Source organism: Equus caballus, chromosome 5, assembly GCF_041296265.1.
Source record: "Equus caballus isolate H_3958 breed thoroughbred chromosome 5, TB-T2T, whole genome shotgun sequence".
In the NCBI taxonomy this organism is placed as follows: domain Eukaryota; kingdom Metazoa; phylum Chordata; class Mammalia; order Perissodactyla; family Equidae; genus Equus; species Equus caballus.
Window position 1 is genome coordinate 72,772,632 of NC_091688.1, and position 15,185 is coordinate 72,787,816.

Below are 15,185 nucleotides of genomic sequence, written 5' to 3' on the forward strand. Positions count from 1 at the left end.
ACCTGAGGGATTGACGAGTGACTGGCAGCTCTGGGGTGAACTAGAACACTGAGCCGTCCGCTCATATTTTATCACACACCCAAAGCACCACAACCTGCCATGTAACGCCACGGCCACAATTGGCCACAGCACAGGCTCATTACTCAGCTCTGAAATGGTAGCAGGTGACTGTTAGCTAAAACCAATGGTGAAATTATCTTTACAATTGTGCACTGACCCTGTGCCTAAAAATATGAGGCAGTGATTGTGCACATGGGTTGTGCAAAGGTATTTCTGGGGCTTAAATTCACAGTTGCAGTGTGTGTAGTTTATGTATTTATAAGCATGAGTATGTGCAAACTTTGCTACATGTATATATATATATATGTTTTCCGGTTTTTGTTTTTAACTAAGAAAAGGGTTTTACACGTTTTTTCTCATTAGTTTACAGCTGTCGATTTGGTTTCTAAAGCCAGGTTGGTGTCTGTGTCTGGTGTTTTGCCAGTTTATAGCAACAGCAATAAAATGAGCTTTCAGATTCTCACACAGGGAGGGTCTTACATCTCTGGGTACATTAAGTCCAGGAACCTCTTGCGCTGCCTATAAAATATAGACCTAGTAATTCAGCAACTGCCGAGCTGTCATCAGCAAGAGAGGGAGATCTAGAGGGAAAGGGAATGAATATTCATACAACAAATGCTGCCTAGAGAAGCTGGGAAAATAACTGATAAACCAATATATTTGGCTGAGGTACTACACATGATTGAAAGAAAGACATTAAAATATGGATGGGTGGAAGGCATTTCAGGAGAAACTAGTCACCAGATGGTAAGTAATTCTAAAGATCTGGTTCTTTGTTTCTGTGACTTAGAAAAATGGTCATGATGAAATGACCTCTGAGGAGGATACTTTTTAAGAGGGTTGTCAAATAAAAAGTGAGTTCATGTTGATGCCAAACAAAAGGTTAAGAAACACCTTTTGATTCCTTTTTATCCAAGGTACCACATTCTTTGAAAATCAGGACATAGAGCTATCTCTATGAAAAAAGTCACCCACATTTGTTGTTTATGGAGTGAAATAGCACAATACAAAAGAGACATAAACAAAGACTTTACCTAGAGATTCTAGAAGCTTGTTTCCCACAGAGAGCTTTGGCCCAAGACGTTTTAAAATTAACTGACTAGGTCAAGGGAAAGGTACCTTTATAGCCCGCACTGGCTAAAACTGATCATAAACATGTCCGTGATGGCGCAATAAACTTTCACTCAAAGCCACTAGGCCAAGTAACTAGATTGTGAAAGTTACGTTATATTTGATTCTAGGGTTCACAAGCAAATAACACAGCGTAGACTTTATTCCCCAGAGAGATTCTCAACTCTGAGTCCATGTTAATTGGTGGAGGGTACGCATAAGGGGATTCAAGGTTCATAGTATTCCAGTTTGGGGGAATCAAGTCATCGTCAAAGGTGGTCAACTTCTTTCTAAAAACTACAATAGTGAATAATGAACATCATTAGGTGCTAAAATGAATTGTTTAAAATGAAATCTACAGCCCGAGCTACTGTGTATGGGATTTAATTCAGAGGGAATTGTGTGCCTCCACCTCCAAATACCATCCCTTTCTCTGAAAAAGGCGCCATGCAATTTAGAAGAGTGTCATGTGTTTACATACGAAAGAAGATGAAAACCAACAGCAGTATGCACACTTTTCATGGATGGAGGCAGTCTGGAAGAAAGGAAGGAATTTGGGATGTTATCACCGCTGCCTAGTCTTTCCCTACACAGTCTGGCCAGGGATAGGGCCTGGAGTTTAGCTCTGCTCAGCTCCTATATTGTGGAGATCCTGCCCAATAGTAGACTGGGAGCTCCTTCCAAAAGTCATTGTTACAGGATTAGGAAATTGCCCAGCTTCCCCCACGTCTTTCGTGCCTAGAGCAGGACAGAGCTTTGACGACCTTAGATTATTTGGCTGCGATCACCAAGTTAATACCCATCACATCTTTTTGATCCATCTAATATCTTCTGCTGGGCCTCTAGCTTCTGGAAATCAAGCCAATACTTACTAGAATAGGAGCCCAGCCCTAGCCCCTTTTCTCAGTCTGGTATTTGCTTTTGGTGTCCTTGCAGCTATTCAGGAGCCAATGTGCTGCTGAAATCTGCCACCCATCAAAAGCCCAACTATTGTGCCTGTCCTTTCTCCTCAGGTTGGCCTCTATTGAAGAACACCTCTAGCCCAGAATTTTTTAAAGTTTACTACTGGCCTTGAACCTGTTGACTTGGACTGTTGGTCCCTAGAAAGGTTTATCCATCTGTTCAGAGTATTTTTTAAGTTCCTACTGAAACAAATATCAACTTTCTCCATCCACTTACTTAGAACTTCCAAAACATTTTAGAGTCGGAGTCAGCCCAGTTATATCAAATTGAAAGTCGAAAGAACTGGGTTTTGATCCTGACGCTATAGCAACTGTGCAACCTAAGGCAAGTTCTATAAAATTCTTAGGCTTCAATTTCCTCATCCATATAAGCACTAAGTTCCCAACGAGGTTCTTCCTCATTTCCAAAGTTCTTTGATTTTGTGATTACATGCCAAAGGTCAAGATTAGTCACAAGAACTGAACTGTTAGAAAAGGGTTTATTTAAGTAGATGTTTCTTTGAGGTGAACAGAAACATCAAAGGAAGTTCCCTTTGAGTGTGTGCAGTCAAATAAATCCAAGCAGGACCTGAAATTTTTAGAAACATGATTACAGACATCGCTGTCCTTTGTATTTGAAGAAAATGCTACTGACAGTGATTGCTATGTCTCTGCTGGGAAACTAGAATCATCTAAATGTGCTAGGTAACCCTTTTCAAACACGAAAAATGATAACCGTATTTGTAGTTATCACTGAAGGGAACTTTTGCTAGCAGTATGAACTACCTTTCCCTTCTATTACTCACCACCAAGTAAATCTGTCTAATGCTGCTATTTGCAACTGTGCAAAGTTACTACATGATTGGAAATAAGTTTTCAATGTGTCCCAAAGTGATTTTAAAACATTTTTATTAGAGATGTTACCTTAATCTTATTTTTAGTGGCATTATCACTATTAGTATTCAACTCTCTTATTTTTGACCTTCATAATTTTAAACCTAACTAAATCAGAGGTTTAAGTGTAAATAAGTAAGAGAATTGCTTTAAATATACCAACTTCAAGGATACCACTGAACAAAGCTCTCTATAAAGTTTTTGGAGTAATTTTGAAAATTATCAAAATTGAGTTGCTGAGTTCCCAGCTCTCATAGAATTAGCAACATTCCATTCCATTTCACAGATCCAAAAGCACTGAAGTAATTTTAACTTTCTCTGCCTTTTATCCATATCAATGGGAAAGGCATACCTATCAGTTAAGCCTTACTAACTCACATAATTTTCATATCAACTGTTTTTAGCAATAAAGAAACTGAGTCTCTACTAAGTTAAGGAATTTGCTTCAAGTCACAGAGATAAAAATGCCATGGTTTTTATTCTAATGGAAGTCTACCCAATTTAAAGTTTTAATTTACCACCAGACTGTAAGTTTGTCATTCATTCTTTTGCTTACTCAATTATAGAGTACTATTCAATTACAGGAACTATACTAGGTTATGAGAATATAAAGATGAGCAGGATAGAACCCCTGCCCTTCAGGAGATAACAGCCTAGAGGAGGAGATATTCAGCAGAATCATTTCCATCATAGTGTGGTGTGGGCTATGAAAGAGGGAAGCACCATGGGAGGAGAACATAACTCAGACAGGAGGGATGGAGGATGTACCAGCTGTGTTCAAAGCTTCAGAAGATGTTAGCAGGGAGGAAAGAAACAAGAAAAAGGAGGGTGGAGTCATGAGGCCTTCCAGATCATGGTGCTTGCAAACAGTTCTGTATAAGAAAAGTAGCAGGTGTACAAGCTGGGATAATGACTTGGAAAGTCAGGCTAGGGTCAATCCTAAAGAGTATTTTATAGAATCATGATAAGTTTAGATTTTATTTGGAAGGAAATGATGAAGTACTGATGGATTTTAATCAGTCATGGCAGTATGGAGAATAGTTTTCAAGGGAGAGAGCTGGAAATAACATCAGCTAAGAGCCTACAGAAGCCACCTGATTAAATGATTCACTCCTGAATTTAGTAAGTGGCAATGAAGGTAAAGCCCATGGGGTTAGGAAAGTGGACACAGTTGACAGATATTAAAAAGTTACAATGCATGGAATTAGGATACTAAGTGGATATTTATAAAAGAAAATGGGGAGATGGAGAGACATTCATGAGCATTTTAGGTTTCTGGTTAGCAAGGTAGAGAACAGAGAGAGCAAAGCAGATTTGGAGGTGGTAGGAGCACATTCCATTTTGAGTAAGTTAATCTTGAGGTACCAAAGGGGCCCCAAAGAGATCTAAATCTCTGTAAACCTGGGAAACAAATCTAATCTGGTACAGATATAGCTCTTGGAATTATCGATATGTAGGTATAGAAGGAGTAGATAAGAAAATCCGGAGAGAACTTATTAGTGAGAAAGAGCCATCTACACAGTCCTGAGGAACAGACAGATACGTGTTTCTTACAGAAAAGGAGGCTGCTAATGGCAAGTAATGGCAAGAGCTTACCTGCCTCTAACATTTGCAGGACAAGAGTAGAAAATCAGTCTGTAGAAGACCCCACCCCTTTCTCTTCCAAGCCCTGGCTCTATCTGCTGTTTGTGCATGTGTGTGGATAGCGGACTCCTCCACTTGTAAATCCAAATCCCATCAAAACCTCCTCCCCCACAACGCCATTCTTTTGTTTTGCCACCCTTTGGGCCCAGGGAGTGTGCATTCTGGCAGCACAGTCTCGCAGGGAGGACAGACACAGAGAAGAAGACCAGTTTGGTCTTAGAAGCAGGCTCAGAGCCATATGGGCAAAGAAATGTGGTGGCCCAAGTACCTAGAACGTGGTACGTGGGTAGGGAATAAGCTCCAGGTGGGTGCACCCCTTTGGTCCTGAGACTCCTCACCCTCTTGAGAAGAACGCATCCAAAGAGAGACAAGAGTGGTTTCTAATGCACAAAAACAAAGGCAAGATGCCCCACATAGCCTGATCTAGGGCTGGTACTAGACAAAACAAGCAGGATGAAACATATGAAATTTTTAACAGAAAAATAGAAAGAGGTTTCAAGATATTAATGTAGATTGTTACAAAGATGTCTGGTGAAAATAAGGGTTAAAAGATAAGAACATCAAGTGAAAGATGTGTTCATCAATTGAATGGATATTTGATAGTATTGAGTTATTGTTAATTTTTTTAGGTGTAACAATGATATCATGGTTATAAAAAAGTGCTTATCTTTTAGGGATTCACACAACAGTATTTATCTATGGACAAAATTTTATGGTGTCCAGAATTTTGCTGTACAATAACCTGTTTCGGGTAGTGGATGAAGTCATAGAGGAAACAGGATTATACGTTGATAACAGGAGGGCATCATATCATTCTCTTCATTTTTGAATGTTTTTAAGATTTCCCACAATAAAAAAATTTTTTAAAGTGTTCAAGGAATTTGCAGCTATTAAGCATCGGTAACATCAACAGAAGAGAATTTTCTGGGGAGTGCTGGAGGTAAATATGACAGTGAAGTTGGTTTTAGAAAGAACGAGAAAGAAGCAAGTAGAGGTCTCAAGGGTAAAAATGTATCTTTTAAGGTAAAATAGAGGTAGGATGGTGGATGAATAGGAATACAGAGTCACAGGTGGAGGATTTTAATGTGCTAAGCTTGAGTACATTTATATACTGAAGTGAAAGAGCCCAAATGAGTGAGGAGGAGGCAAGAGGTGACAGATCATGGCTTGCCTCTTTTCCTGAAGACAATGTGTCTGTTCTTAGCCATTCTGGCCCCTGCCTTCCCCAGGACTATTCAGCTACTTTCATTTCCTAGGAGGGCAGCAGTTCTGAGTGTGGACTCCAAAGCCAGTCTGCCTGGGTTTAAAAGCCTGCTCTCCCACTTCTTATCTGTGACACCTTCATCAAGGCTCTTAGATGAGTCTCAATCATCTCATTTGAAAAATAGTGATGATAGGAGCAACCTCATAGAGTTATCGTAAGGATTAAATTAGGTAATATATATGACGCACTAAAAACAGTGTCCAGAAGCTGGTAGGGAATAAGTGTTTGCATTATTATTATTAGTGACCACGCTGCTCAAGACAGAGAATACTTTAATGTTTTATCCCTGCCTGGATCATGGGATTGAGAATTAGCCATACCTCCCTAATCCCGTGGTCTTCTGAGCCCTCCACACCAAATTGCTCAGTAAATCATGGTCTTTCCATAGTAATGTCCCATGGCACTCCCTCCCATATTGGCTTGGTCCATTTAGCTATTTTTGTGACAGAGTTTCCCATTTATCACTCTTTTCCCCCCAAAGAACTGGAGCTTATTCAGTACTCTTACTCCTTTTCTGAGGCCCTGACAAACTCAAACTCCAACCTCAGAGGTTTCAATCTTGTTTCTTATGCCGTTAGTGCCTGGCTTGTTTCTCTGTAGAATATGAGACATTGTCTCTGTAGAATATGACAATGTCTGCTGGTTGCATTTTAATGTCCCATCCTCTTATGATGTGACAGCAAAATTCAGAATCTGTGACAATCTAAGGTGAGAATTAGAAGAGTTTAATTAAATAAAGGAAAAAAATGGACGAATTTAGCATCTATATGTCTACGTCTATATCTGTATCTATATCTATATCTACATCTATATCGAGAGAGAAGAAAACTTTTAAGGACAGAATCTGCCACAGTGGGATAGATGGAAAGATCTTTTTCCAGGATGTGTGCCTTTACTCAACCGATACAAAAAAAAAAGACAAAGACAAAATCAAAACAGTTCATAAGATTGATATCTCACATGTTTCTTCTGAAGTGCCTGGTATAACGCATTGCGCATATTAGGTACCCAATAAATATTTGTGGGTGATATGGGGACCCATGGGAAACACTTTAATAACAGAAGTGTTTCCCATTTAGAAGGATGGAGTATTTCTAAGCATGCCATAAAAGGACGTTCATTTCTAAGGTGACTGATAGTTCCGGTTTACCTTAGACTTTACCAGTTTTAGAACTGACAGTCCTGCATCTCAGGGAATGTCTTAGTCCCGGGCAAGCCAGGACAATTGGTCACCTATATTTGACCTACAGATTAGGTTTATATCTCCAAAATTATTTTTTCAGGGTCAATAATTTTTTAGAAAAGATGCCAGATTAGCCAGATGAATTGATCTTTTCTCTCTCCCAAAACCCAAAGTGAGATGAAGAATTTTCTTTTTAAATTTTTAAAAAGGCACCGTCACACAGGGATAAAGAAAATCACCAAAGGCAGGAAAAAATATTTCAGAAGTGTTTTAGAAGACAGAAAGTAGATGGAGAAATAATTCCTGCTTTAACAGAGTTGAGGAAGCTACAAGGTAGTGCCAGCAGGGTAGTACACCAAGGAATGTAAGCTATGAACCCATGAAAGCATCAAGACCTGGAGACACCAGTTAAAGCAGGGTAGGATTAGGGTGCAGGGCTCCAAATGGGGAAAGTACTGAAAGTTTATATACTGACAGTGAGATAGCAAGCTGCCTTCCCCATGCCATGTAGCTAAAATGAGCACCCTTCCCATCCACCAACACACTCACAGAAGGATGTGTATTCTCTAGAGAAATTGAACCAAAGACGTTCAGGACTTAGAGATACTAGAGGTAGCGGGCATAGAGGTGACATTTTAGGCTGACAAAAGGATCAAATGAAAGTCTGCATAACAGTAGGAGACATTCTTAGTATCATTTTTTCTACCACTTCCAGAAACACAACAATCTATCCATCAAGTATCAGACTAAAATAAAGATATTTTCTGAGATGCAAGGACTCAGCATGTTTACCTCCCGTATACCCTTTCTTAGAAAGCTGCTAGAGTGTATGCACCAGCAAAATTTCTCTTTCACTAAGAAAATGAAATATGGGATCCAGGAAGCAGTTGATTCAACGTAGGATAAAAGTGAAGGGAAGCCTGGATAACAGCTGTGTGGCAGGCCTAAAAATTAACCAGTACAGATCTGAATAAAAATAAAGCATTTTTTTAAAAGGGAAAAAAGGAGACTGATATATTTTTGACATATTTTGACATTTGGAAAAACTAACAGTGCTAAGTGTATGATAGATCTGATAAAAGAAATTTAAAATGTTCAAATATATATTTATAGCATGGTACACATGTGAAAAAAATAAGGCTTTTAGTTATCTCGGGGAAAAATTGTAAAAAATATGAAATATATTGTTAATACGTTACTTTCCTCCACAGTGAGCAATATTTTCCATAGTCAAAATAATGTAAACGTTATTGTTTTAACTAAAAATTGTTAGAGTACAAACTCTAGAGAAGTGAGTGGAGTTGGAGTGTGTAGGAGCTAAATCATCATACTCGTGACAAGCAAAGCACAGATAGTATCCGAAAAGAATAAACTAGGCATAACTGCGAGCACAAACAAAGTCCCTTTTGGACCTTATGGCTGTGAATCAAAAAGCCCAGGGTAGCCAAAGGAAGCTAAGAAGTCAATCTGATGGGGTGGGGCAATTTGGGTGCCCAGGGAGTATGTCAGGCAGAGCGAGCCTGGTGGTAAGGCCCAGGGTAAGAGAGAATTCAATGCGGCCTCCTGGCAGCCCGGTTTGAGGTGAGGGTAGAGCTGTACAGAGAGGTAAAATCTTGGAGAGCTTTTTCAAGCATGTTAAAGATTTTTGTTTTAATCCTAGGAGCATTTAGTAAACATCCATTAAATCAGCAATGCACGAAATGTGCTCTGAAGACTCCTGAAGGGCCTCAAATTTCTTTCAGGGGGTCCCAGGGGTCAAAACCATTTTCATAATAATACTAAAAAGCTGTTTGCCTTTTACACGTCCTTTCTCAAACAGTGTATAGTGGAGATTTCCAGAGGCTACGTAAACTGCTCATCTCATTTGTCTGGCGGCTATATGTATTCTTGTGTTTTCTTAAGGCATAAATATGTGCATCTTCAGAGATTAACTCTGTTATTAGTATTTCTACTGTGCTCTTGCTAGCTATTTTTGACTATCCTTGCTATAATTTTGTAACCTCATTATCTTTCAACAAATTACTATTTTGAAATCTTAAAGTTTTCCTTGCACCTGTGCAGAAACACATAAAGAACTAAGAATACTTTGATGTCTTGCCTTACAATACATTTTTTAATTTGAAAAAATTTTCTAAAATTGTTGATTTTTTCCAAAAATGTCTCTATTTTATAGTTAAATAATATTTTATTCTAAAATAAAATAAGCTTCATTGTAATATATTTTTATTATGTTTTAGGATGGATCTTTGACTTTAAAAGAGAAATTAGAACCCACAGCTGCACATCTAGGTCTAAAGATGCTGAAGAAGATTAAACTGACATATCAGAGAGTTCTCTGACTCATGGAAGAGAGGCATCTACTCCAAGAAACTAAGCAAAATTGTTAATAAGAATTGAAAATATGAAAAAGCTACCTTTCCCTCAGCTTTATAGATGTTAAAAATTTACCTTATGGTGTCTTATAAAACAGAACTTTTGCAATAGTATTATGGTGCCAGTAAAGTTGTGGCATCATTTTCAGACCAATCATTCAGAGTTTAAAGGAAAAGGAACTGAATATTTTATACATAGAAAAAATTATTTTTGTGTGTGTGTGTGGTGGGGAAGATTGTCCCTGAGCTAACATCTGTGCCAATATTCCTCTATTTTGTATGTGGGCCACCACCACAGCGTGACTTGATGAGTGTTGTGTAGGTGTCCACCTGGGATCCAAACCCATGAACCCCGGGCTGCAGAAGTGAAGCACATGAACTTAACCCCTATGCCACTGGGCCAGCCCCTGGAAAAGTGAACTTTTAATGACAAAAATGGTTCACTACTTCACAGACCAGAAATGAAAACATCACTAAAGCAATAAAGCACTTTACAGGTTAAGTTATATTTTGCGTTGAACAGAGACATGCACACGATACTTGAAAGCCTAACAAAGCCTTGTAGAGTTGACACTGCTGAATACCTGTCAATTTCCAACTATACAGTTGTTTGTTGAATTAAAAACTTAACTACAAACATGAAGACTGAGTTTATATCTGCTCTGCGCAATTTTAGTAAGTGGTTGTGTCTGGTTTCAGCACCAACTAACTAATCATCGAAGGAAATTTACTTTATGTGAATTCTTGGTCAAAACACAATGGTACTGATATATTCAAAGAGTTGAATACCTTTTTTGAATGTTATTGTTTATTCTGGAACAAGCCACATTGCCAGTGACATTGATTATGCAAAAGCAACGGTGAGAAAAACTGCTAGTACCTTAGCATGAATCAAGGCTGTGGCGCTGAACTGTGCCACAGTCATTGCATTCTCTAGTGTGTTCCCAGGAGGGGAAGGAGCAAAACCAGTTTCATTTAAGAATATCCTGGCGAAGTAGTAAAAATGATCGTTTCTATTCAATATCAACCTTTGAGAACACATCTTTTAAATATTCTGTATGCAAACTGAGAAGCAAAGCATTCCTTGATGCACACCTAAGCATGGGAGCTGTCTTGAGGAAAAGCATTTGTGCAATTATTTGAGTTGCAAGCCAAACTAGCTGATCTTTTCACAGAACACCATTTTTACTTGAAACAAAGATTGGTGGACAAACTATGGTTATTCAGACTTGGTATGTGGGAATCATTTTATCAAAAACAAACTAAGTGAGCCTGTCATTTCAAGCAAAGTACTGATTGTTATAAATGATAAAGTTAGGGGTGTCAAGTGAATTTTGGGAAACTCATATCCACTACCATGAGCTTGACAGCTTCCTAATACTTAAAGACTTCTGATACATATAGTAATGATAGTAACAAATGTGATATCTTGATATTGTATAATGAAATGTGTCAACATTTGGAAGATCTATATAACTCAGTGAACTAATATTTTCCAAATGAATGCATGATGTTTAAAATCACTCATGGGTAAAAGATCCATTCACAAGGCTAGACAGACCAATGAATTTTAACGTAACAGAGTACAAAAAGTTCATTGATAGGTTTCAGATTCCGCAATGTCACTAACCTGCAAGGAACATTTTGATGTAGTAAAAGTTTTGAAAAGTACCTTTTCTTCCTTAAACAAGTAAAACTTCTTGAAGAAAAGTTTTAGTATAGGTTCAAAAAAGACTACCTGAAAAGACTATTGAAATACTTCCCCCTTTTCAAACTGCTTTTCTCTCAGAAGCTGGAGTTTCTTCATATGCTTCAACTCAAACAACATATTGCAATAGATTAAGTGCAGAAACAGATAAGAGAATCCAGCTACCTCCTATGAATCTAGCCCTTAAAGAGATGTGCAAAAGTGTAAAGCAATGCTGCTCTTGTCATTTCTTGTTTTGGAAAAGAGTTATTTTTCATATAAAATGTGCTTATTATTGTTATTTTTAAATAAACTAATAAATAAATATTCTTAATTTCTAATATGGTAAATATCAATAGATGTACCCACGTGAACAGAAAGTTTTTGGGACTAAATAATTTCAAGAATATGAGGGAGATCTCTTGATCCACAACATCTTAAGAACCACTGTGTCAAACTTTTTGCGCCAGAGGGTATCATGATTGGATTTATTCATTAAGAATAGTTTTGGGGAGACAGAGGGGCTGGCCCCATGGCTGAGTGGTTAAGTTCGCGTGCTCTGCTGCAGGCGGCCCAGCGTTTCGTTGGTTCGAATCCTGGGCGCGGACATGGCACTGCTCATCAAACCACGCTGAGGCAGCATCCCACATGCCACAACTAGAAGGACCCACAACGAAGAATATACGACTATGTGCTGGGGGGCTTTGGGGAGAAAAAAATAAAATCTTTAAAAAAAAAAAGAATAGTTTCGGGGAGACAGAGTAGGATTAAGGGATACTCATTAAGAGGCCCTTGCAGTATCCAGTTTACCGATGATAGTAAATTAGGCTGTTGTCAGTGGAGATTGAGAGTGGTAAACAGATCAGAGAACTACTAACTGATAAATCTAAGAGCCGGGGAAGGATTGGGTATGGACTGATAAGGGGAGCATAGGTGAGGAAGGCACCATGGCAAGGAATACTCCTAGGTTTCTGATCTTTGTAAGAGAATGGATCATCTCCCAGTCTATGACACACTGGAAGATAATAAGAATGGGAAATGAGGAGCGAGGTTATGATTTCTTCTCATGTTGAATTTGAATATCCTCTGTTATAGTCAGCTAAATTGTGTGCAGTTTTCCCCCTTAATTTATCTCAAACTATAATTCACTTGGAAATGATCTTGACTTAACAGATAGAGCAAAGCAACTTGCAATTCTGAAGATCTATTTATAAGTGATAAAAATATTGGAGCACTGAGGCTAGTAAGTGGCAAAATTTAGTGGTTGGACCTGCTAACCATAACACATTCCGTCCTTATTGATGGGGTGATTGCGTTTTTCAATGAACTGGTCGCCATAACTGCTGAGAATGTGCCCTTTCAAATTGCTAAACAGTTTCCCCGGTGTAATTCCCTGGAATCTGATGCTGAGATATGATGTGGGTGGGATAATCATTATGTTATCTTTAGTAATACATTCTGTTAACCTGACAAATAAAAAGCAGTTGACAAATGCATACTGCTAGTAACTTTTCTTGGATATTTTTCAAGTTATATAAACTATTTTAAAATACAAATATATTATTGATATATTATGGTCAATGTCATCCCTTTGCATCAGAAGTGTAGCTCGGGGATTGTCACAAAACATTGATGAGATTTTAATCTGTAGCCTACATTTTCTTATAACAAGTTCAAAATTTCTATCAGATAATCCTTTGTTCATCCTGAGAACAACCCCACAACTTGGTATTTATCTTATGTGCTTGCATTAGCTCACTGACTTTCTGCAAATTATAAGCTAATCATTAAAGCATTCCTCCTTAGCAAGAGACAAAAAAAAGAGACTATGCTGGAGCTAACAAATGGCCTGCTTAGTATATTCCAGACATTCATGGTGGGCAATTGTATGTGAGAAGAATGAAAAAATAAATAGCAGATGCATTCCTCCTTAATTTCCAGGGACTGCTAGTCCCGTCGAAACCCCCTGTGTGGATGTGTTTGTACACACACATGAGTTATAAGCAGGAACCTTTTTCATTAAGGGTGCGGTGTTTTTCATCCTAGCGCAGCACCTATCTATCTTCTTTCTGGCAGGGCTGTCTGCTTTTCGGTCAGCATCTGACTAAAGATCAATGAGAGAAAGCTTTTTGAAGGTGCTTTCAGGTCCTGCGGCAAGGGAGATGATCAGAAAGCTGCCATAAGCTTCAGACCCACTTGACAAATTAGGAACTATTTTGGTGCTCTATAAACTGCTGTCACATCAGTTACAAACACTAATTAGAGATACAATACTTTGATAGCGAAAGTGTCCAGTGCATTAAATACCACTTTTGCTTGCTGCAATTAGCTTATCCATTGACTTACACTTTGTAGTGTAAGACAGTCAGAGATTAAAATGCATCAACCATTACTAAAAAATTTATAAGGTAAATATGAGCTAACTGTCAAATAGCTTTTTTCCTATTGCCCCTTGACCCTCCCAGTTCTTATTTTTCAATGCTTTTGTACACAATTTTTTTCAAGCAGTTTTCATTTGTCTGGCCTAAATGTCATGCCTTATGATAGCCAACCATCCAGCATCAATTAATCAAATTCTGCATTCCGAGTAAGGAATATTGCCTCTGGGTTTTATAGAACAATTAGCTGTCAGGCCATTATAGCATCCGGAAGTTCCAAACAAATAGAATTTTATGCTTTTTCAGTGCAGTCCCAGGGATGGGGTATTATTGATGAACAAGCATCTAAAAATCTATCACGTTGATTTTTGAAAAACTACTTTCAAGTTTTTTTTAATGGCATTTCCATTTTGGTAGAAGGAAAAGTCTTGCATTTGAAAAAAATAGCAATAACTGACAGAAGTGGTATGTTTTTAACACAAGAAAAGAGTGGGAAAAAATGTCAGAATTTTGGTGCTGATTATGTCTAGAGTTCCAAGAATTTTTTTTTCTTTAACTTTGTGAGTGTGTGTGTGTATGTGTTTGTGTTGGGAAGATACACTTGAAACCTTTTCAAAGACGAAAAATTGTGTGAAATATAAACCTCAACTTATTTATGATGCAATTTTGAGATGATATATAAAACATTATTTTAAAGTATACACTGGCTTCCAAAATAAGTAAATTAATCACCTTTGCCTCCCCTTTCTCTCCTGATACAGGCTGTAGTGCAGTATGTCACATGCAGTTGTGCCAATAATGTTTGTTGAGGAATAGATGGCTGTGAAATAATAATTTAATAATAATCTGCATATAAAGTAGAGGTAAGACATACAAATTCACTCAAAAGTAAAAAATAAGAAAGTCAAACGAAAGATATTTTAAAAAACCAGACCTACAGTAACAGATTAAATGGATAGAGTTCAAACAATTACTTTTAAAATGTTTCATTTGGTACCCATACGTTACAAAGAAACTAAGCCATCCATTTTAGATGCCTAAAAATCAAACGTTACTTAATTTTATGGAAACAAGCTCTGGGATCCAACTCTCCCTGTTCCCCTCCCACTTCAATTTATATCAGGGAGGCAGCATATGGTGGAGGACAGCCGAAGGCCTGAGAGTCACCTCTGCAGAGATAGTTTCAATGGCAACACGCTGAAATCTAGTCAAGAAAATGGATGCAATAATTCTCATCGCTTCTCTGCTTCAAAGAGGGCTGAAAGGATTAAAGAAATAGTGCTCCAAATTCAAAGTCACATTTTCCTCCAAACCTCAGCAGAATTCTTTGTCATCCCAACAGAGATGATCTGAGTGAGAAGTGCCATTAAGGAAATAGTAGCACACTCAGTAGAACTCCAGAGGGATTTAGAAGAGCACTGGCAGAAGTTCCGGGCTAGACATAAACTCAGCCCAGTGCTCATAAAGCACGTTGAAATTCTCAAGTGATAGGCACTACATGGGAACAAATCATTCTTAATTTAAGAGATAAACATGCCATATCCAGAGCTAATAATGAAGGGGCTGGAATAAATATAAAGACTATAATGATTATGATCATTTATCCCTAAATCTGGCTTAGTCTCTCAGTGACAGCTGGAAATATTATGACA